Source organism: Schistocerca americana, chromosome 2 (genome assembly GCF_021461395.2).
Source record: "Schistocerca americana isolate TAMUIC-IGC-003095 chromosome 2, iqSchAmer2.1, whole genome shotgun sequence".
Classification (NCBI taxonomy): domain Eukaryota; kingdom Metazoa; phylum Arthropoda; class Insecta; order Orthoptera; family Acrididae; genus Schistocerca; species Schistocerca americana.
The window spans coordinates 391276465-391301132 of NC_060120.1; positions in this window are offsets into that span (position 1 = coordinate 391276465).

Genomic DNA, 24668 nt, shown 5'->3' on the forward strand with positions numbered 1-24668 from the left:
CCAGACAAGAAAAATGTTCATCCTGTAGTGTTTATAAGAAGTTTTAGGGGAGTATTGCCAAAAAATTGGAGTGAGTGGCAAAAGGTCAGGAGCTATATGGGTATCTGATATGATATCAACTTGGGACACATATGAAGATTTTGAACAAGCATTTTCATCCAAATACTGGTCCAAAGGAGTACAAGAACATTTAAGGCAGGAGGTATTATACCCGGAACCTTATTCCTTTCCACGTGGGTCTTTAAAGAAATACTTTGAGAAATATATAAACAAATCGCGGTATTGGGATAAGCCTATGCCTCTACAAGAAGTGATTGGCATATTAAAATCTCGACTTCCGGCCAGCATCAGAAATAGAATGCTGTATATTAATGAGCATGACCTTGACTCTTTCATGACTATGCTTGACACAATAGATATGATCGAGGAAGATGAACATCGGCCAAGACAACCGGTTATGCAGAGGAGAGTGATTGAGATGCCAAACGCAAACCAGAACGGAAATGGATTTAATAATTATTATACTAGGAATAGTCAGAGATTCAACGGAAACAATTGCAAGGGAAATGGAAATTTCAATAACAGTGCTGCAAGGGGCAGGTTCAGAGACAATCGAACAGGCCGCAGATACAACCCAATGTTTGGAAATGCAAGAGATTATCAGAGCCAGCAGTTTTCAAACAATAATAATGCGTACAGAAATTCTGACCCTCAATTTGAAGCAAATAACACAACCAGTCATCAACAACAACCAATCATAACAGAAGTAGTACATGATTCAAGAGGAAATAATAATCGACATTTAAACTGAAGAGGACCGCTTTATGCTCTGTAAAGTCAGCTGGGGAATACAAAAGGGGCAAACCTGTTTTAAACGAAATTAATTCCGTGGCAATGTTGAGATATAATGAAGGTGAATTAATGACAGATGAATTGATGAGAGACTTAGAGGCCTGTGTAGTCGAAGATAAAAGGGTTCCTGTGTCTGAAATCATCACAGAAGTGGGAGGAATTTTAACCTATGTTGTATTGGACACAGCTTCATCTACAGACGTAGTATCCGTAACTTTGTTTTGCAGAATTAGTAAAATTAAGAAAATCCCTGTCCTACCAGTACAAAATTGCCGAGTTATAGGTGCAGTGGGAGCAAAATCCCAGAACGTCAAGATACAAACGCTTATAGAGATAAAATTGGGAAATGTAGCTAAACAATGCACATTCCTTGTTGTGGAAAAGTTGTTAGTAGATTGTATTCTTGGCATTGGAACTTTGCAAGCCCGCAATTGCAAGTTGGACTTGGTAGAAGGAAAGGTGCATTTTAAAATCGAAGATCAATTTGTTACACTGATCTTACTGAGAAAGGAGGCAGTGTATGAGTGATATTTCTGTGGTGCTCCTGTGCAGTTGATTTGTGCTGAAAATAATAATATGTACCGACTATTGATCAAGTCAATTCAAGTAGAGAATTTCAGACAAACAGTCGAACAGAAGATTGCTGAGTCAGATTGCCTAACAGACAGTCCGAGGGAACAATTATTCAATATATTAACAGAATATGAGTCCGTTTTCAATGAAGAGCCCGGAATTATTAGAGGATATGTTTGTACATTACAGATTAAGCCCCATAAGACATTTTGCCACACACACTATCCCATTCCCTGGTGATTAAAACAACCAGTTCAGGAGGAGATACGAAAAATGTTAAAGTGGAATCTTATTGAACCGTCGAACAGCCCATATTGTTCTCCGTTGCTTGTTGTACCAAAGCCAGGAGGAGAAGATCGATTGGTATTAGATGCAAGGGAAATTAACAAAATTATAGTACCTGTGCGCACGCATCCGGAGAACATCGATGAGTTAATACAGAAATTTCAAGATGTATCCTATTTAACCAGTATTGATTTGAGAAGTTCATTCTGGCAAGTCCAGTTAGACAAGGACTCAAGAAAATATACTGCTTTTATATATGGTGGGAGAAGCTATCAGTTCAAGGTCGTTCTGTTTGGTCTCAATATCAGCTCTAGAGTTTTTATTTCTGCGTTGGACTATGCCCTTGGACCAGAACTACGTAGTCGAATAACAATTTTTGTGTACAATCTATTAATTGCCTCTAAAACTTGGGAGGAACATGTACAACTTATGAGGATTTTTGCTGTGTTCAAACAAACTGGTATAACTGTAAATCTAAAAAAAATCCCAATTTTCTCTACAGAGAATTAAATTCTTAGGACATATGATTAATGCAAAAGGCATTCTTCCAACAGAAGCAAAGATTAGTGCGATAAAAAATTTTCCAACTCCAAGAAACAGAAGACAACTGAAAGGCTTTATAGGCTTGGCTTCATTTTTTCATCGATTTATTAAAACTCAAGCAATGAACTCTGAAGCACTAAATCAGATCCTGAGGAAAGATGTACCATGGCAATGGTCTAATGATTGTGAAAATGCTTTTTGTGAAATTAAGGATCAACTGATAAATGCTCCATTATTATACCACCCTGGTATGAATGTCGGTTTCTGTTTAGCCACTGATTCATCAGATGTGGGATTAGGATCTTGTTTATTTCAAATTAGGTACATCGATGGTGTAAAAACCTTTTGTCCAATTGCATTTGCTAGCAGAGTTTTATCCACCTGTGAAAGAGCATATACCACTACGGAATTGGAAGCTTTAGCAGTTATTTGGTCTTTGAAAACGTTTAATTATTATATATATGGTTCAAGGATAACCGTTTATTGTGGCCACCAATCACTAGCCTTTTTACAAACTTGTAAGTTGCTGCATCCTCGCTTGTCAAGGTGGTCGCTGGCGCTGCAAGAATATCAGTTTCAAATTATTCATGTAGCCAGAAAAGAAAATATTATAGCTGATGCGTTGTCAAGATCTCCAGAAGGAATAACACCTGAAATGGATGTAAATAATAAGGCAGAATTTCCAGTGCTTCTTCTTCAAAAAAATAATTACAAGTTATATTATATTCATTTATGTAAGACAATGGCTCAGCTTCAGAAGAACGATCGGCGATGGAATGCTATAATACGACAATTCAATCAACAAAATCCTATGGTCAATTTGGAATACTACCGGCTTGTGAATAATACTTTATTTTTTAAATCTGGGAAGACTGAGAATCCAAAGTGGTGTGTCTGCATACCCGAAGAATATGAAGAACGATTAATTTGGTTTACACATTTGACCTGGGGTCATGTTGGTGTTGTAAAGTGTGCTAATAAGATTAGATATTATTGTTATTTCCCAAATATAAGGCGAAAAGTGCACAAAGTCATACAGAAATGTGTTCTCTGTCAAAAGGCTAAGCCGGACAACAAGGGAAATAAAATTGCGCTTCACTCAATAATATCTGAAGCACCAAGATCACTTATATATTGAATTTATAATAATGTGTCATTTTCCAATTGGATTTGTTTATTGTTATATTGCATTCATATATGTTCATGAGAAAATGTGGCAATCGGTGTATAAAAGAGAAAAATTTGATCGCCAGTCACTACTAGCAAAGATTAATTTCAGCTGGAGAGGTCATGCTACAAGACTTAATTAAACGTTTTCTTTCAGCAAAATTTCATTGTAATCATGTATGAATAAGATATAATTTTTTTTGAAATTGTCTCAAATAATAAAGTTTTGATATTGTGCAACTACAGTATCGATTAAGACACCTAGGTGTGGAAAGTGTAAGACAAATGGATTTTTCCATTCCTCAGATGGAAGACTGGATGGATCAGGTCCATATTTGAGTTCAAAATGAATCTGGAGAAATTCGACTAACCCTTCTCTTCCAGGAATCTTTAATAGTTGACCATTCCTTAGACGAATTTCGATTGTTTCATGCCACAATCCTGAGTACCTGTTCCTGAGGTTCCTTCTGGTCTCTCAAATCCATTACGTCTCCTGTCCGGTACGGCAATGCGACACCTGTCCTCCATGCCGTGTCCCATGTTCCTGTTCGATCAGTTTCACCGCAGTTCAGCAAGACATGGATGAAGAAACTTTTTCAGAAGATTGTAAAAATTTGCATGTGTATAGATTTTTTTTGGCTATGAGGCAGATTTTATCTTTCCTATGAATTCTAGAATATCTCTCAAATTTCCAAATTATTCTGTCTTTCCTATCATCTATGATACCTAGTTGGGGTCTAAGCCTCCAGGTTTTCCGGGGTTTCCCTGTGAAGGCCAGTTCCTAAATAGGTAGACCTGATTAACAACTATATAAGTCCATCTTCCCTGGTTGTGTACGTGGGATGCGGATATGCCCCAGTTCACGTGAAAGCAACAACTAGGTATCTAGGTAACAAAGATCAGTGTTACCTATACCAAATCTCTTTCAGTTCTTGTAATCAAAAAATCTTACTAACTTCTTAAAATTTGTAGGAACGTATGTTCCACAAATTCTAGCAAGTTAGCTAAGCCAATAGTTAGCTCGCAAAGTGGATACATATCAACTTTGCTCTCTGCGATGGGTGATGTAATGTCTCTTGCAGCGGTCTCTCAGTGATATTTTCAGAAATTTTATAAACTATATAACTCAGTGCATATCTCGAAATATCTCTTCTTACCTTACCGATTCCTAAACTTTGATATACGATGATTGTCAATGCAAAATAGTTTCAAGCCCTATTATTCCTTGGAGCGTCCATTTACTCCATGGAATAGTTTCTCTGCTATCTATGTTTTCTCTTATGAAAAGAATGAAGGAGATCTTGCCGATTAGCCGTGAAAGAAGGAGGATGTATATGTATGTATTGTTGAGCTAGTCGCCATCTTGATGAGATTCTGTATGAGAAGGAATTTAATACATGAACTAAACTAAAGTAAGTGTGTTCGCGTATTATTTAACTGATTATTATTGACAGTGTCTGCTTACTACGCTGTGTTGCACGGGATCAGTGGGGAACGTCTGATTTACACTGGACGAACCTGCCGTTTTGTATGCTCAAGATATCCAGTTCAAATAAATAGGCTAACACGGTCTTACCAGCAGATCTCCAGTCTTCCCCATGTGATCACCGAAAGTTAATAATTATTACAAATGTTTTCAGGAGATCGACTGACAATTTTCGTCACACCGAGATTTTGAAATTGCTTCACTGCCTTATGGAATTTAAGTTAAGCTCAATTTAATCAGGATAGAACAGTATTGAACTGTGTGAATGTGATAAGCCTGTTTTGTGAATGAAAATTCCCTTAATATATGCATGTTTTTACTATCCTGATCAGTGAAGCTAAATCAGGCTGGTGTGAGAGAGGTTTTTTAAATTTTAGATCCCACAAAAAAAATATTAAAAACTCTTCTTACACCTCATTACATGGCTGCGAGTAGTATACCATTCCTTGTAGACGCATCAGCCAAACTTCACTCATGATGCGGTCAATGTCATGTCCCAACATAATAGTTCATTTTGGTCATTCTCTCATCTCATGTCATTTTACTGAACTGATTTCATACATCTGACCAGCACACTTCACTGACATGACTTTGTCAGCATCGGAGGGTCACATGACTAACTGGTACCAGTTTTACTCCCTCAAAAGCACTCTAAAGTCGACAGTGTGCTCTTCTATGGAGGAGACTAACATTTCATCCCGTGAGCTTATTACTCTGTAGGTACCAACAGATTAACTGTCAAGGGCTAATTGCCTACACCACAGCCACACCAGTAAGTTACAGGGCAACTTGCTCTCACCCAGTTAAGTGGGGCAATGATTTCCAATTAGACTGAAAACTTACTTCACTACCTGTCACACATTTTATGTTATTGGGCAAATGATCATAAATTTTTGTTGTTGCATACTGAACTCCTTTCCATGTCACAGCTTTAACAACGGGTTATGAAGATAATTTTTCCCTCTAGTGTTGTAGGTATGGAATCGCTCTTCTTCTCAAACTGTGATGGATTATTTATGACAAATTTCATTAGTGAATATATGAACTGTGATGGCACAGCCTAGCTGCTTGAAGAAGTGTCTACATGATGCCCATGGGTGAACACCACATATTATTCTTACCGCTCACTTCTATGCTATCAATACTTTCTTTCTAAGTGATGAGTTATCCCAGAAAATTATTCAGTAAGGCATTTTGAGTGTAAATACATTATGTACGTCAGGAGGCTGATATGTTTGTTTCCAAAATTAGCAACTATACGAAGAGCAAAAGTGGTTGAACTTCATTGTTCGAGAAACTGAGTAATATGTTTCATCCAGTTCTAGTTTAGATCAATACATACACCCAAAAATTTGGACCATTCTACTATACTTACTGACTCCTGTTCACATGCTACATCTGTTGTTGGTATAACTCTGTTTGTTGCACAGAACTGAATGTAGTGTGTTTGTTTAGGAGAGCCCATTTTCAGAGAACAACATAATAATTCTTTGGAAAATATCATTTACCAACTCTTCTGTTGTTTTGTCTCTAATGGGATCTATTATAACTCTACTATATCTGCAAAAAGTACCAATTTTGTTTGTTGCATGTTAACTGGAAGGATCACAAGTGGACCCAAAAATTGAACCCTGTAGGACTCCCTTCTTGATTTTTTCCCTGTCAGTAAAATTTTCTACACTTCTAACATTGAATAATTTTTTACAACCTTTTGCAATCTGTATGTTAAGTACAGTTCAAACCATCTGTGCATCAAGTCAATACTTGAGTTTTTCTGATTATTTGATTAGTGAGTTATAATTAGAGTTCTCAGTCAAGCAACCCTTCTGGAATCCAAACTGTGATATGCTAAGTAAATTGTTTCCACTTAAATGTGTGACTACTCTTTAGTCCATTACTTTTTTTGCATATTTTGGAAAAAGCGTCAGTAAGACAATGCAGTCATTTGACACTGGTCTACAGGTCACTACACCTGGTCAACATCAATACAACGAATCTGGTGGGTTTGTTAAAACAAATATTGCTTTACCTCCTTGTAAGAGCGAATCTGAAGTAGTAAAGTGTGGACAATAGGGTTTCGGATGTAAAGAAATTGTATTAATAGATGTGGGGTATCATTTCCTGTAGTAGTTGTGACAATTCCAATACCTGTAGTCATGGCAGTAGTAGTATGTGAAGAAACTATCTTTGTGGATGTACTCCTTCGAAAAAAAATGCAAGAATGGTTTATGGAGCAGGTGCAAGAAGAGCTTCATAAAATGAGGAAACAGATACATGGTTTAAGTACTGTTATGAAAAAGATGGATAGTCGACTAAATGGAAGAACAAAAAACGGAAACTTCAAGTAGGAATATCAGTAATGTAAGGAAAGGTAGATTGCTACTCACCATAACATTAAGTTGCAGACAGGCACAATCAAAAGACGCTTAAAAATAAGCTTTCTGCCACAGCATTCATCAGAAAAAGAGAAACAAACACCATTCATTCACACAAGCAAAGCACACCTCATACACATGTGAGCACCAACTTCGGCAGCCCGACAAGGATGCAGTTATCATGTGGGCTGGAAGCAGCAATCTGGAAGGTGTGGGGAAGGGGAAGGGATAGCAGTGAACAGGTGACAGGGAAGGGGGGTGCAGAGCACTGTCTGGCAGAGTTTGCAGGGACTAGAATGCCAACAGGCACAGCATCAGGAGGTTGTGGGGCAGGGAGGGGGAGGAAAACAGAAAGTAAATGGAAAAAAGTGGTAAAAGATTGGCTGCTGCATTGGCAAAAAAAGATGGTAAGAGATGAGAATGGGGAGGAGATGATATGACAGAGGGGGTGGAAATTGTTGGGTGGAGGGTATGGGAACAGTATGTTACTATAGGTTGAGGCCAGGATAATTACAGGGGCAAAGAATGTGATATAAGGATTACTTCCATCTGTGCAGTTCAGAAAAGCTGGTAGTGAAGGGGAGGATCCAGATGGCTTGCATAGTGAAGCAGCCATTGAAATCAAGCATGATATATTCAGCAGCATGTTGTGCCACAGGGTGGTCTACTTTGCTCTCGGCCACAGCTTGGCACTGGCTGTGCATACTGGTGGACAGATGGTTGGCAGTCATGCTAATATAAAAAGCTGTGCAGTGATTGCAGTAGAGTTGGTACATTACATGGTTGCTTCCACAGGTGACAGGAATGAAGTAGGTAGTGCTGGGTGGGTAGATTGGGCAGTTCTTGCACCTGGGACTTCCACAGGGATACAATTCTTGTGGAAAGGCACTGGGGTTTGGACTGACATAGAAATGGACTAGGATACTGTGATGGTCAGATGGGCAATGGAACACCACTTTAGGTGTGGGAAATATCTCAGGTAGGATGTCCCTCATTTCAGGGCATGATGATAGATAAACAGAGCCCTGGCAAAGTGTGGTTCAGTTGTCCCAGTCTGGCATATTATTGGGGGATAAAGTGAGCACTCCTTTGTAGCTGGTTCTTGGGATGGTGGGAGGATTGGGGTGGGAGGAGAAATGGTATGGGGGATCTGTTCTGCAGACTAGGTCTGAGGGATAGTGCCTATCTGTGAAGGCCTTGATGAGTTGTTCAGCATACTGGGGATGGAAGTTCTTGACACTGCATGCATGACCACACTGTGTGGGAGGGATTTTTTGGTGTGAAAGGGATGATAAGTTTCCGAAATGCAGGCACTGTTTGAACACACACCAAAAAAAGTTTTGCATCAATCAGGTTCCCAGAACTCCTGAAGACAGACATTGACTGTGGATATTGTATCACAGACACAGTCCCTTTGACTGTTTAGAGATGTCACTAAACCTGCCCAAAGACGTAAACAACCATGCATGAGAGGAACCTATTAGATGGAGGGGGTCCGACAGCCAATCAGTTCCAGTCATTCCACCAGGAAGGAGGTACACGACTCGTGTAGTCTGTAGTTCAACCAATCCTAGAAGATCACATCCACATTGTTACTTTGTGCCAGGAAGGGCTCTCGACAAGGGAAGTGTCCAGGCATCTCATAGTGAACCAAAGTGATGTTATTTGGACATGGAGAAGATACAGAGAGACAGGAACTGTTGATGACATGCCTTGCTCAAGCCAATCAAGGGATACTCCTGCAGTGGATGCTGTTACCTACGGATTATGGCTTGGAGGAACCCTGTCAGCAATGCCACCATGTTCAATAATGCTTTTCGTGCAGCCACAGGACATTGTGTTATGACTCAAACTGTGTGCAATAGGCTGCATGATGTGCAACTTCACTTCTGACGACCATGGCGAGGTCCATCCTTGCAACCACAACATCATGCAGCACGGTGCAGATGGGCTCAACAACGCAAGAGATGGTCCTCTCTCGACTAGCATCACATTCTCTTCATCAATGAGTATTTTGCCTTCAACCAGACAATCGTCAGAGACGTGTTTGGAGGCAACCCAGTCAGGCTGAATGCCTTAGACACACTGTCCAGCGAGTGCAGCAAGGTGGAGGTTCCCAGCTGTTTTGGGATGGCATTATGTGGAGCCGACGTACGGTGGTGGTGGTCATGGAAGGTACAGTAATAGCTGTACGATATGTGAATGCCATTCTCTGGCCGATAGTGCAACCATATCAGCAGCATATTGACAAGGCATTTGTCTTCATTGACAACAATTCGTGTGCCCATCGTGCACATCTTGTGAATGACTACCTTCAGGATAACGACATCACTCGACTAGAGTGGCCAGCATGTTCTCCAAACATGAACCCCATCAAACATGCCTGGGATTGATTGAAAAGGGCTGTTTATGGATGTCGTGACCCACCAACCGCTCTGAGGAATCTACGCCGAATCGCTGTTGAGGAGTGGGACAATCTGGACCAACAGTGCCTTGCTGAACTTGTGGATAATATGCCACGATGAATACAGGCAAGAGGACATGCTACTGAGTATTAGAGGTATCAGTGTGTACAGCAATCTGGACCACCACCTCTGAAGGTCTCGCTGTATGGTGGTACAATATGCAATGTGTGGTTTTCATGAGCAATAAAAAGGACGGAAATGATGTTTATGTTGATCTCTATTCCAATTTTCCATACAGTTTCCAGAACTCTCAGAACAGAGGTGATGCAAAACTTTTTTTTTGTATGTGTAGTTGGGGGGTTTAATGTTGACCAATGGTGCAGATGGAGCCATCAGAGAGGAGGAGGTGAATGACTAGGAAAGGGGCATGCTGGGTTGCAGAGGACCAGGTGAAGCGGATGGGAGAGAAGGTGTTGAGGTGCTGAAGGAATGAAACAGAGTGTCTTGGTCCTGAGTACAGATCATGTAAATATCATCAATGAACCTGAGCTGTACCAGGGGTTTGGGGTTTTGGAAGGCTATGAAGCTCTCATCTAGATGACCCATAAACAGGCTGGCAAAGGAGAGTGCTATGTCAGAGGGCAATGGATTCAGGGGAGAGGTTCTGGGGAGGACCTAAGGCTTTAAGCACAAACTGGAGGTTGTGTTGGACTTCTGGTATGGGATAACTCTGGAGAGCTTACAGATGGAGGAGTCCAATGGATGGCAGAGACGTTCTTCCAGGTAGTCGCTGGAATTCATAACAACATGGTGGAACGCTTGTATGCGGTAGGATGGTCAGGTCAGGATTTGTTTTAAGATTGTGTACGGCTATTCTTCATTCTGCTGAAACTTTGGAGTTCTTAGGAAGGGACCCCGGGAAGGGTGGTGAGGCTAAATTGGGGGTAAGAAATTTCTGGAAAGTGACCAGCAGGTGGTTACATGGGAGGGAGGGACTATTACAGTTGGATGGTGTAACTGGTAGAGGCAGGGTGCAGTGTTGGAATTAGGTTGGCTTTGGTTGGAGGGATTGGCAGCAGAGAAGTGTTTCCATTGTAGGAATTGGGAGAAGGAGAGTAGGTCTTTGACAAGTCCAGCGTGGTTAAATTTCAGTGTAGGGCTAAAGGTGGGGCCTTTGGATAGGGCTGAAACTTCTGTGGAGCTGAGGATTTTGGCGCAAAAGTTAACAACAGTGTTATGGGAAAGTTTTGGCTCTGGATTTTTCGGAGTGTTGGTAGGGAGTTTTTGGAGGATGTGGCAAGTTGAAAAGGTCGGCTAGGCAGAAATTAGGCGCTATGAGGGGTGGACAATGAGAAGCATTGTGGGTAGGATAGGGGTGTGATGCCTGTGCCATGGAGATGTGTTTTGGCAGTACCAGGTTTGTGAGGGCCAGGGATTGGCAGAATCTGAAAAGGTGAAGAAATTTTTATGATTAGGCCATTTGGTGGGACTCCATGGCTTATTCTGCATGTAAGTAATAGGATGTGGGAATGAGTTTCAGCCATGGAAAGGAATACTTTTATGAACTGGTGCAGAAAGATGTAGCAGGGGTCCATCATGGCAGGAATGGTGTAAAGGAAACAGGAATGATGCAGAAATGGGCAAAATAAACCATCAATGTCTATTTTTCCCATTTCTAAGTCATTCCCATTTCCTTTACACCATTCCTGCCACAGTGGGCCCCTGATCCATCTTTCTGCACCAGTTCAGAAATGTATCCCTCTTCCTGGCTGAAACCCAGTCCTACATCCTATTTCTTTAGTGCAGCCTAAACCATGGAATCCCAACCCTTCGAAATGGCCTAATCATAAATATTCTTTTCTCTGGATCCCATCCCTTCTTTCTCAATATGCTCCACCTTCTCAGATTCTGCTAGTCCCTGGCCCTCATAAAACTGCTACAGAAAAAAAAATCACCATGGCACAGGCATCCCACAATCACCTTTGCTCCCTCTGCAAGATACTACAACTGTGCAATCTCTGCTTCATAAATCCCATCTCTGAAATTAAATCCCTTGCTCTCCAGCATCTGGAGGAGCACTCCAGACACCATCTCCATAAGTTATCCAACCTGCTGACATCCTACTGCCACCTCAGGGCACCACTGTACAACACCTATGCCACCCACAGTGTTCCTCCTCATCCACCCCTCAACGCATCTAAACACTGCCTAGCTGACCTTTTCACCTTGCCATATCCCCCACTTGCCATATCCCCCAAAACTCCCTACCAAAACTCCGCCAAATCCAGAGCCAAAACATACCTGTAATACTGTTGTCAACGTTTCCACCATAATCCCCAGCTCCACAAAAGTTTCAGTCCTATCCAAAGGCCTCACCTTTAGCCCTACACCCAAATTTAACTATGCGGATTTGCCAAAGACCTATTCTCCTTCTCCTGATTCCTGCAATGGAAACACTTCTTTGTTGCCAATCAGTTCAACCAAAGCTAACCTAATTACAACACTGAACCCTGCCTCTACAGCTCCATACCATCACCCAACAGTAATCCTCCCTTCCATCCATGTAACCACCTGCTGGTCACCTTCCAGGAACTCCTTACATGCAACTCAGCCTCACCATCCTTCCCCAGGTCCCTTCCTAAGAACACCAACCTTTCAGCAGAAGAAAGAATAGCCATACACAGCCTCAAAACAAATCCTGACCTAATCCTCCCCTCATCTCTTAAAGTGGTGTTCTGTGCCCCGCACAACCTCCAAAACAATGTAGGCCACCCCTATGCCACTCCCAATCCCAACCCCTGGCCACAAGGATCATATCCCTGTGGAAGACCCAGGTGCAAGACTTGGCCAACCCACCCACTGAGCACTTCCTACCTCAGTCCTGTCAGGGGCCAGGCCACCTGTGAAAGCAGTCATGTCAGTTACCAACTCTGCTGCAATCATTGCACAGCTTTTTATATTAGTATGACTACCAACAACCTGTCCACTAGTATGAACGGCCAGCATTAGACTGTGGCCAAGGGCAAAGAAAAGCACTCTGTGGCACAACATGCAGCTGAAAAAAATATGCTTTGATTTCAGTGGCTGCTTCACTACCCAAGCAATCTGGGTACCCCCCTTCACAACCAGCTTATCAGAACTGCACAGATGGAAATTATCCTTACAACACATTCTCTGCTCCTGTAATTATCCAGGCCTCAACCTACAGTAACATTCTGTCCCCACACCCTCCACCCAGCAGCTTCTTCCCCATCTGTCATATCACCTCCTCCCCATTCTCATCTCCCACCCTATTTGTTTGCCACCCTCTACCACTGCACCAGCCCATCTTTTCCCACTACTTTTCATTTTTGCTCCATTGTCTCCAAGTCCCTGACCCACAACCTCCTAATGCTGTGCCTGTTGGCATTCTAGTCTCTGCACACACTGTCAGACTATACTCCTCCTCCCCCCCCCCCCTTACAATAATACCTCTTCCTTCCTTTACCCCACCCCTTCCAGATTGCTGCTTCCATCCCACATGATAGTTGCACTCTATCCTGGCTGCTGGAGTTGGCGAACATGTGTGTGTGTTGTATGCTTGTTTGTGTGAATGAATGGTGTGTGTTTCTCTTTTTCTTGGTGTACATAGTAATAGAATTCCTTTTATGATACAGGAAAAACTGTTAGTGAAATACTGGGGAAAAGTGTCTTATTGAAGGAGTTAAACACTATGAAGGAATTGAATAAATTATTGAGGATATAGGTGAAACAACTAGATTTAATCAATATAAACAATCACAGCAAGGACAAATGATATAGCAAGAGTTCTCCAAATTGAAAGGACAGGATTAACTGTAACAGAGAAAGGGCAGAAAATGTGGAGCCTTCTAGGTTGGCGCTCAGGACCCAAAGAGGCATCAGCAAATGGATCCATGAAAGTTAGTTCAGGATTAATACAGTCTGTTAGTGATAATCAACTCAGCTACACACTTTCGGAAGAAAAGGAAAACTGGTGAATAACCATTTTAAACAGTTTGTGTGAGGTCTCCTGGAGGAAGTATCAATGATTCAGGTAGTGCAATAAACATTGTGGCGTTGATAGATCACATCGACCACACAAATTACAATCTTTGGAACATTAATTGCTCTGACAAGCTGCCATGTTTAATTCAGTCTGCCTTTGTACTTCATAGAGGGTTCATGTGTATCCGTCTTTATGGTAAAATACTGTACATGTGTATATAGAAAATTTGGGAACTGTTTATTACGTATATTACAATGTGTATCCAGAATACCATAACATTATGCAAAGGAACTTTTTAGATGATAATGAGTTTCAGAACTGGCATTAATCTTACAGGTGTAACAGGAGTGGTAGGTAGATATGTTAGGAAAGAATGTTGGAATTCAAGTTATATCCGTGTAAGTTTGAGCAACTGTGTCTGTGCTGTTTGTCAGAGGAATTGTTTATAAATAATGTGGCACAAATGGATTTCAAGAAATGGTATGTGAATAAACACCTGGAAAATCATGTAAAGGATTTAGCATTAAGGAAGATGGAGGTATAAGGAAATAAGATGTCCAAGAAAACTTGTGAGCAACTGATTGAAGAAATACATTGTTGCATTATTCTGACTTTAACTTAACTTTCTGTTTATCCACAAATGCTTCAGCTTATGGGTTTTCAAAGAAGTAGAAAATGAATTGGATATTAAATAGCACATGATTTCGTTTGTGAGTAGAATGATGACAGTCATTGAATGGAACTATGGAGTAACAGAAAAAGAAGCTTTGTCATTATCTGTGCTTTCAAGAAACTTAACTCCTTGGAAATGGAAAAAGACACTATAGTTTACACAGACTATAAATCCCTGACATTTTCAATGAAAAATAAATTACTTGACAGCAGTTTAACCCACTGGACATTCTTCCTACAAGAATTTCTATTTTACATTCTATATATTTTGGGATATGATCTACTATACAGGTCCCCTCTTAGATTGAAAGGGGAACAAGACCTTTCAGAGAGCGGAAAGTTAAATGTATTTTTTAAAGTGTCAAAAGTGCAAATATCAATTACGACTTTTTTTGAAAATTAGAAGCTCTGCAGAAAAAGATGAGAGGCTGCTACATGTAATTAGTAGTCTAGAAAGGGTCTCTAATCATGGATTCCAAGGATAGAAGTTTCAAGGGATACTTTTCGAAACAATTTACTCATTTTATAGGAAGTGGTTATTAAGTAGAGTATACCAGAAGATTGTTAATCTGGTACATTTACAACATTTATATTCATTTCCAGACCTGTAAATGTCTTATGTGTATGAACAATCATCTTCAGAAACATGTTTAGAGGAGTGAATAAATTACTCAGGAAAAGTGCTGTTTGCCAGAGTTTAGTGGCAGTAAGTATATAAGGTCTATTACATAGAGAAGAACCTATCTACATATTCTTGTGGAATGTTAGGGAAAACTGTTGAAACTATACCCCCATGAAGAATACCAGTTCTGAGGAAATGATACAACCCATGTTGGATCATTATGTTAAAAATGTATGTTAATTGAAAAATATTACATCAGGCATTGGTTCACAGTCTGTAACATGAGAGTCCAGAGAATTTTTGGCAAGGAAAAGGGGTGAGACATGTTAATAGTAAGATATCGACAAGCCATTCCATCTGAAAGAATAATGAAGAGTCAGGATGGATGTGTAGTACCTTGTAGGGTGGAAATAGGGATACCATGTGGGTGAAATTATGAGGACATGCTGAAAAGTAATACCTCTTGAGTTTTTTGTATGAAAGCTCTTAAAGCCTGTTAAATAAAGCAAACTTTATTAACATTCTATATCTTTATTCTTTATGTCTACATATTCTTTTCTCAACATAGTCACCCTAGCAACAAATAGACTTCTCCCAACAAGAGACCAGTTTGTTGATATCATCACTGTAGTATGTCTGACTTTGTTGAGCCACAAACTCACCTCTGCTTGCACTGCTTCATCACTGTAAAAAAGGAAGTTCTCAAAGCAGTTCCGTAAGTTTTGGAAACAGATGGAAATTGGATGGAGCCAAATTGGGACTGTATGATGATCGATGACAGTGAACCCGAGACATCGGATCATTGCAGATCTCACAGCACATGTATGTGGTCTGGGATTGTCAGACTGAACGAGAGGGTGCTCCATGTGTGGAAAGACCCAGTTTTCTGAGGGTCTCACAACACCTTTCAGAGTTTATGGTGGTGTCTTTAGGCATGAATTCCAGATGCACAACACCTTGAACATCCCATGTGAGCATGAATTTGCCTACTAATGGCGTGGTCTTGAACTTTTTTTGGCATTGGTGATCCTTGTGGCAGAAGTCCATTGATGCTAATTTGGTTTTGGGATCAAAATGGTGGTCTCCACTTTCATCACCTGTCACAATGTTGCTAAGGGACCCATCACTATCACACTCGAAGTGCAAAAGGAATTATTGACAGATGTCCAATCACTTCTGTTTCATGTCAGGAGTGACCATTTGAGGCTACTTCCATGCATACAGTTTTCTGTACCGCATTTCTGCAATGATAGCCTGCGCACACTCTCGTGATATGCCACACTTACCTGAGAGCTGTGCCTGTGTCATCCAAAGATTTTCTCTAATGAGTTTATCAATCTAATTCTGATGAGCCTCATCAGTTACCACATATGGTCATACACTCTGAACTCTGTCACACACATTGAAGTCAGCACCACTGTTTCCTTCATTAAGGGCACAAATAACCAAAGTCACATGTGTCAATGCAATCATCACTGTATAAGGCTTTCATTCTTCTGTGGCTTTCAGTTGTACTTAATTACAGCACACAGTTTCTCATGCATTGACATGGTTACCTTACACACTGCTATGTTACATGCTACAATTCAGAGCCCTCTAGTAGAAGATGGTTTCAACTTGTGTCTGCCGAGTGGGACAGTCAGTGAGTAATATAAATAGTACCAGTCTTCAAGATCATATACTGTGCATTGAGTTACTACACAGCACCAAAAAATTCTTACCTTTACTGATCACAGACAACCAGGCAAAGGGCAAACAACTGTTGAAGAACGTGGTTTGGCCATTAATGAATAACAGGTAGTCGTGTGATTTTGAAGCAGCAGGGTTTGAGGTAGTGGGCACATTGTGGCCCCCTGAAAATATTCTAAGTTCAGAGATGGCGGCCACCACTGGGGCCGCTCGGCAAGCCGCGGCTCGTTAGCAACCGCATGATGCCGCACAACTGCCGGACCACGTGGTCCATCGACCGCATGGCTGGGAATTTCATGGTGAAGCTGTGTTGATGAAGGAGACATGAAAGGAGTGCCAAAGATGGCAGACTTTGTGAAACCATCATGGCAGACATTTCACAGTTCACATAGAAATTAATAGTACCCAGATGAATCATGAAACCTCAAAAAGAAACATGTACATTACCATTATTTGCATGATGATTCTAATGGTGTAATCAGATTTTCAGTATCTTTATTAGTTTAAAGTTTAGTATCTGATGATGAATTATACAAGTAACACCCAGCAACGAATTTCCACAATCTAAATGGTTCATCCGATTTTGTCAATCGATGTGTCTTTAGAAAGCTATTAGTGTAAACCTAAATCGGTATGAATTACAGGTGTGTAACTTGAATAGTACATGAGTTATTGGAGGTCAAAGTGGCCGATTACTATCGATCATGTCAGGCCATAAGGACTCCACAGTGACATCAAAAAACGGTGGCAGCATACCTATAAATATATTTATTCATCTATGTCTTTGTTTATATCCAATGTATCCTATTCATGAAGAAATTGATTAAATATTTACTGTGTTTTAGAAAGCATAGAGACATTAGGCTACTGGCCTACCTTTTGCTGCTATCCCTTTGATATATGTTTATTTAATTTTTTTATGTATTTAATAATGTGTGTCAGAGCGTGTTTATGGTCCAGCCGTCAGAATATTTCTTTAATTTCAAGTTATTTAAATGTAAATCCAGTATTCTCAATGTGTTTCAAAATGTTTGTGAGTGTACATTGGCTTGGAGACATGACGGGAGTGCTATAACCAATCACAGCACTCGTTACTAAGGGAGGCGACTAGCGAAGTGAATGGAGGGGGTGTTCTGAACAGTGCAGCATGAGGGACAGTATGGGAGAGGACATGTGAGAGTCCTGGACAGTATGGCGCAATGGATGCACAGTCGTAGGAAAGACTTGGAGAGTGGAGCAGTTTTGCGCATGGTAGCGGGATATAAAAATATTTTGTCGTGCCGACCTCTGCACTTGTGAGATTTCTGTAGCTTCTGCAGTGAAGATGTAGTATGTGTTTAGAAGTGAATATCTTGCGAGCTATGTTGTTCTTCGTAACTAATTATGTGAAGTAAGAATCTATTATTTTCCTGTTATTCAACTTATATTTTATTTAATTGCTGGACCATCGACACCAATAAGTGTTTTCAGTAATAAACGGCTTTCTAAAAGGTACTTCTGGTATCATAGTCATCATTTAAAGTCATTAAGATAGTATCTGCAGATTTTATTTAATTGGAATCTTTCATTTATAAATTACTATGTTGCATTAAAAATTCACAATTGCCGAGTGATAGGAACCTTCAACCATTTGATTCATGTTCTATTCATACTGTACACTGTAGACTCAGCAGTATTTGGCTTGTAATGCAGCAACTATGTATCCCAGTCCTAGACAATGAAACCAGCCAAAACTTTTAATATTTCAACTCTAAGTCTGAGGGTATGTAGTTGAGGGTCATCAACACATGACATCATTTCATTTTATCATTATTTGAAAGCCCACAAGGGTGAGAGGCAGAAGAGACAGTGTGGGAAGGGAAAACCTTTATAATACAAGGACAGAGATTTACTATTGCTAAGGAGCCATAAATTAAATACAGGTGTCACATAAAACCGGGCTGATTTAGATGTAGTGAAACAGAATGAGGACTATTTTGTAAAACATATTCAATCACAACAACAAAACAATTGCATACTGCCATTTCATGCACTGTTCATGTTTTGAAAATGATGTAGGTGCTAACTACTGTTACTATGACACTCAGATAATCAGTGATGTAAATCATTCATGGCATATTCAACCATCTGTATATGAATGTTTCTGATTTCTGCTCAGATAGTGTCTTTCAGTTCCACAACTGTGTGTAGAGGTCTAGCATACAATGTGTGTTTCAGGCACCTCCACAGGAAGTAATCAAAGAATAATGAATCAGGAGATCTGGGAGGCCACAAAAGTCCCCATTCCTGGAAATAATATGGTTACCAAACACACTGCGCACTGCTGTCATCAAAATTTGAGCACAATGAGAGAGAGCACCATCTCACTTAACACAAAAGTCATTTGCAAGTTCAGGTGTAAGGAATGTGTCAACCATGGCAGCATGCTGCCGAAATGTGGCTGTGGTTACTTGTCCATGTTCAACCTCAAAAAAGAAAGGGCCGATTATGCCAACTGCAGATACAGTGCCCCACACTGTGACTTTCTGGTTGAATAAGGGTCACTGTTGGAGTTCATGAGGATTATCCTTGCACCAGTAATGGCAATTTTGTTTGTTAAATAACCACTGAGTTGAAATGCCTCATCAGTCATCCATAGCAAATTTAAGAAGTCTTGATTGTCTTTAATTTTAGTCAACAGTTCAACAGACAAGAGTCATTCACTTCTCATCATCACTTTCATTTAACTGTTGCACAACCTGTATCCTGTATGGTTCCAACTCCAGTCATTCCATAAAATTCTGTGCACACTATGGCTGGACATTCCCCCTACTTCTGGAATTTGTCTCGCAGAATGCTTTGGACTGTTGGTTACAATGCCCATTCAGCAACATCAACACAGTCACCGTTTTTGTAAAAGTCCTTCACAGCCACAGCACGTTCAGGCCCCCTCCTGCATTCCATCTCAGCAAATGGCATATCTGTCTGAAATGTATTACAAACATTCAGTGTTTCCAGAAACACCATTCCACCTTTAGAGACTAATTAAAATGGCCCATTTTTCTGCCACTCTGTATGAAAAGTGGCTATGAATTTTTTACATTTATACAAGGCTCACTTTGTGGGGAATCAAGTTCCTTCTCTGCCTAGTAACAGTGGTGAGTTGGTGAGAGAGATAGGCATTCCCTGCTCCTTCCACCCAGTCCCAAGGTCAAGCCAAGCATGTTTCTGCATGGTCTTATACTAAGCAGAGAGTTATGCAGTGGTGTGACACAAAATATTAATATTGTTACAGTTATGTAATGTATAAGTAGAGTGTTGTAGAAGTAACGAATACCAAGTCTGAGCATCATCAGATAAATAGTTTCCCTAAAAAGCACTATTTTACACCCAGCATGGTTTAAATTTACAGAGTCAAAATTTTGAAAATTTGTGTGTAGAAACATGATGTGGAAGGTTTCATAAAGTAATCTTCAATAATTTTTGATTTTTTAAAAGAAACTATAAATTATAGACTAAAACTCAAAAACCTTAGTAGATGATCGACTATTTAAGCACAAGCTAATGTACAGAGATTACTGCAAAATATTCTGTCTAGAAAAAAATTACTATGTACCAAATTTCAGAACATTTAAATGAGTTAACAAGAGTACAGTGATGACAGAACTGACAGTTCAGAGGATGAATACCTCTCAAAGTGCCATTCAAAAAAATCATACTCAGTACATTCATTAAGATATAAAAATGAAATGCTCTTTAAGCATGGATCTACAACAGTAAAAATTAGAGTTGATACTATCCCAGCTGGGGAAGTTATTAATAATTTAGTGAGATGATAGGGCACTTTCTGAGCATGGAGACAGGAGCACTGGCGTTTTTGAAGCAACCATTCTGTTTCACCATCCACTTCCAACAGAACAGAGAGTATATACGCAATTTCTGAGGTTACTCATCAGTTCATTCACTCAAAGATTTTTTCCTCAACGAGCTTCACTGTGGAGTGCACTGTGCCGTTAACCACAAATGCAAATGCAAGCTTCAGACAGCTGTGTATGGACCCTCTTTGAATGATAATGAGAAACTTTAAGATCACACTTTCATAGAACTGTTATGAAATTGAAATTTTGCATGAAATGTAAATAATTAAAAGCCTCTTTCATTTCAGTTTAGCATGTTTTGTACATAATCCATATTCAAAACCAAATAGTGAGCAAAATATTGAAGACTTCTACTCTTACGTGAGCAAAACTTTATTTTGAATTATTAGAACAATCTGTAGCAAAACAGGAATTTATAGATAATGGTGCTTTGAGGAGATCTGGGTTCTGCACTGTGGCAGGTGCTGATTAGGGCAGTAAAAATTAATGTGCTTTATAAGCAACTTTGTGCTTGTGGAACAACAGTCTTTTTTGTATTTACTTGTTTATCACATACAGTCAACTTCCTTATTTTTTGCCATTACTTCCTCACTCCCTTCAAAGTAGTATTTTTTGGTCCTGTTGAGCTGTTATGTGGACTAGCGGACTGTTGATTGTGGGTAACACCTTTCGGACTATTTTCTGTTGCACATCCAAATATTTTACAGACCCTTGTGGCACAGTTGAAATATCCATTTGTAAAATCTTATACAACCCATCCCTCCATGAGCCATGGTTCTTGCCATTGGTGGGGAGGCTTGCATGCCTCAGTGATACAGATAGCAATACTGTAGGTGGAACCACAAGGGGGGGTTCTGTTGAGAGGCCAAACAAACATGTGGTCCCTGAAGAGGGGCAGCAGCCTTTTCAGTAGTTGCAGAGCCATCAGTGTGGATGATAGACTGATCTGGCTTTGTAACATCAACCAAAATGGCCTTGCTGTGCTGGTACTATGAACAGCTGAAAGCAAGGTGAAACTACAGCTGTAATTTTTCCGAAGGTGTGCAGCTTTACTGTATGGTTAAATGATGCTGGCATTCTCTTGGGTAAAATATTCTGGAGTTAAAATAGTCCCCCATTTGGATCTCCAGGAGGGGACTAGTCAGGAGGACGGCATTATCAGAAGAAAGAAAACTGGTGTTCTACAGATCAGGGCTTGGAATGTCAGATTCTTTCATCGAGCAGGTAGGTCAGAAAATTTAAAAAGGGAAATTTATAGGTTGAAGTTAGATATAAAAGGTATTATTGAAGTTCATTGGCAGGAGGAACAAGACTTCTCATCAGGTGAATGCAGGGTTATAAATACAAATGTGGTGTCACCGCCAGACACCACACTTGCTAGGTGGTAGCTTTAAATCGGCCGCGGTCCATTAGTACATGTCGGACCCGCGTGTAGAGAAGATAGTTAGAATAGCCTTCAGCTAAGTCAATGGCTATGACCTAGCAAGGCGCCATTAGCATTATATTGCATGTATCTAAAGAGTCTAACTTGTATCGTCAAGAGCGATGTAACACAAATGATGGATTAAAGTTAAGTATTCCAGCAGCTACGTACTTTTCTTTATAGCATTCATTACGTATCCTGTTTCAGACCTCACGCCAGCCTGCTTGAGTTTAACGCGTGCATTTCGGCCTTCTCTAGCACTACAACAAGTGGCAACGAGGACAAAAACGGTCTTCTTTCTCTTTGCTTAATTTACTTGTGTCATTCGCCACAATCTCCAGATGTACTGTCCGAATTTTATCGCTTGCAGAATCAGCAGACGCAGGCCTTATTGGATGCCCTGGGACAGCTCGTCCAGCGTCAATGTGCAATGCAAAACAATGCGGCAGCCGCCGCTTCACCGCTACCGCAGCCACAACACGCTGTTGCACCACCTTTTCGTCATTACGATGCGGCAATGGAAAGCTGGACGGAGTGGTCACGCCAATTTGGATTCCATCTCGCCGCCTACAGAATTCAAGGTAACAAGCGGCAGCCTTTTTTATTGGCCCGTGTAGGTGTGTCCACCTACCGTGTGATAGTGAAATTGTTTCCCCGACGCAACGTAGCAACTCTGTCCTATGAAGAAATTTTGTCGGCATTAGATGCCTATTTCAAAGAAACAGTCAATATCGTTGCAAAAAGGTATACGTTCTTTCGTACAAAATGTACGGCTGGTCAGACTAATAGGGAGTGGGCAGCAACATTGCAAGGCCTTACTAGGGATTGTGCTTTTGAATGTGAATGTGGACTCCCTTATTCAGATACAATGGTACATGATGCAATAGCACAGAACGTTTCTGATGTTCGTATAAGGGAACAGATTTTGAAACTAGTCAATCCCTCCCTTCAACAAGTGATAGACATATTGGATAGGCAAGACACACTTGACTTTGCTCAGGAATCATTTCAAACTTTGCCAGCCGAGTGTCACATTAACCGGCCCGCCGGGCGCGCTGCACGGAACGATAAACAGCCCTCGCGCCCGTCCGCGCAGCTGCCGCCACGCTCTAAACCTGGTGTGCCACGCCAACATGCAAATGCAGTGCTAAAATCATGTCCGCGGTGTGCTACTAGACATTCGCGTGAAAATTGCCCGTCACGCCAAGCTATTTGCTTTTTCTGTAATAAGAAAGGACGTGTTCAAAGTGTTTGCCAGAAAAAGCTCAGAAAGGACACTCACAACCATTCCAGGCCATTTGCTTCGCGCCGGAATCGAACCAAGGACACTCAGGCTCATGAACCTTCGTCCATGGACATTCATGTAGTTAATTCCACTCCGCCCGGTGCCACTTTCTCTAACAGTGACTGTGTTCATCCCACAAATAGTGTGCGTCGACGTCGCCGGAAATCCCGTCAAGTCGCGAGTGCTTCTGTACCAGTGTCAGTTCAAATTGCACGAGACAGTGATCGCTCTTGTCGTCAGCAGGACAATAAACTTTTTGTAGACTTGGACTTTCATGGCCACGTGATACCATTCCAGCTCGATACCGGAGCTGCAGTTTCATTGATCAATCAAGACACGTACAAACAACTGGGCAAACCTCCGTTGCGTGCCGCAAATGTTAAGTTAAATAGCTATTCCGGTCAGAATATCCCTGTGTTAGGACAGTGCAGCCTTCTTGACACATACAAGGGACAAACAAAACTTGTGTCATTTTACGTTCTTCGTTCTTCTTCTGCAGTGAACTTGTTTGGTTTCGATTTATTTCAGGTGTTTAACTTGTCTATAGTAAATCAGGTCCTATCAGTGAACCAGACTGTGCCTTCCGCCAGTGTTTCTCGTCTATGTGAAGAATTTGCAGACATTTTTGCTCCGGGCCGAGGTTACGCTAAGAACTATGAAGCACATTTGGAACTGAAAGTAAACGCGCAACCGAAATTTTTCAGAGCGCGCAATGTTCCCCACGCATTGCGTGATGAGGTCGCAAGAACATTACATGATTTAGAATCACAAGGTGTAATTGAACGTGTGCAGGCTTCTCTCTGGGCCTCACCCTTAGTAATTTTGCCAAAACCTTCCGGCAAATTGAGACTTTGTGTGGACTTCAAAGCAACAGTGAATCCACAACTAGTGATTGCCACTTTTCCCTTACCCCGCCCGGAAGATCTTTTTGATAAACTGTGCCCGGGTAACTACTTTTCGAAGTTGGACCTAGCAGATGCGTACTTGCAAATACTAGTGGGCGACGAATCCCAGTGCGTCTTGGTGGTTAACACACATCTTGGTTTGTACCGATTCAAACGACTGCCATTCGGGTGTGCATCCGCCCCTGCATTGTTTCAGCAATATTTACAAACTGTTTGTGCGTCGGTCCCTACTGCACCAAACTATCTGGAGGATATTGTGATCCCCGGAAAGATGGAAGAAGAACATTTAGCCAATCTCAGAACATTATTTCAAGTATTGTGACAAAATGGTCTTCGCTTGCGGAAGGACAAATGTGTGTTTTTTGCTCGTGACTTACCCTACCTGGGACATGTACTCAATGCCCAAGACATACATCCCAGACCCAAGCACCTCCGTGCCATACAAGACTTGCCATCGCCGCAGAATTTGAAGCAGCTACAGAGTGTGCTGGGAAAAATTAATTATTATCATCGCTATGTTCCC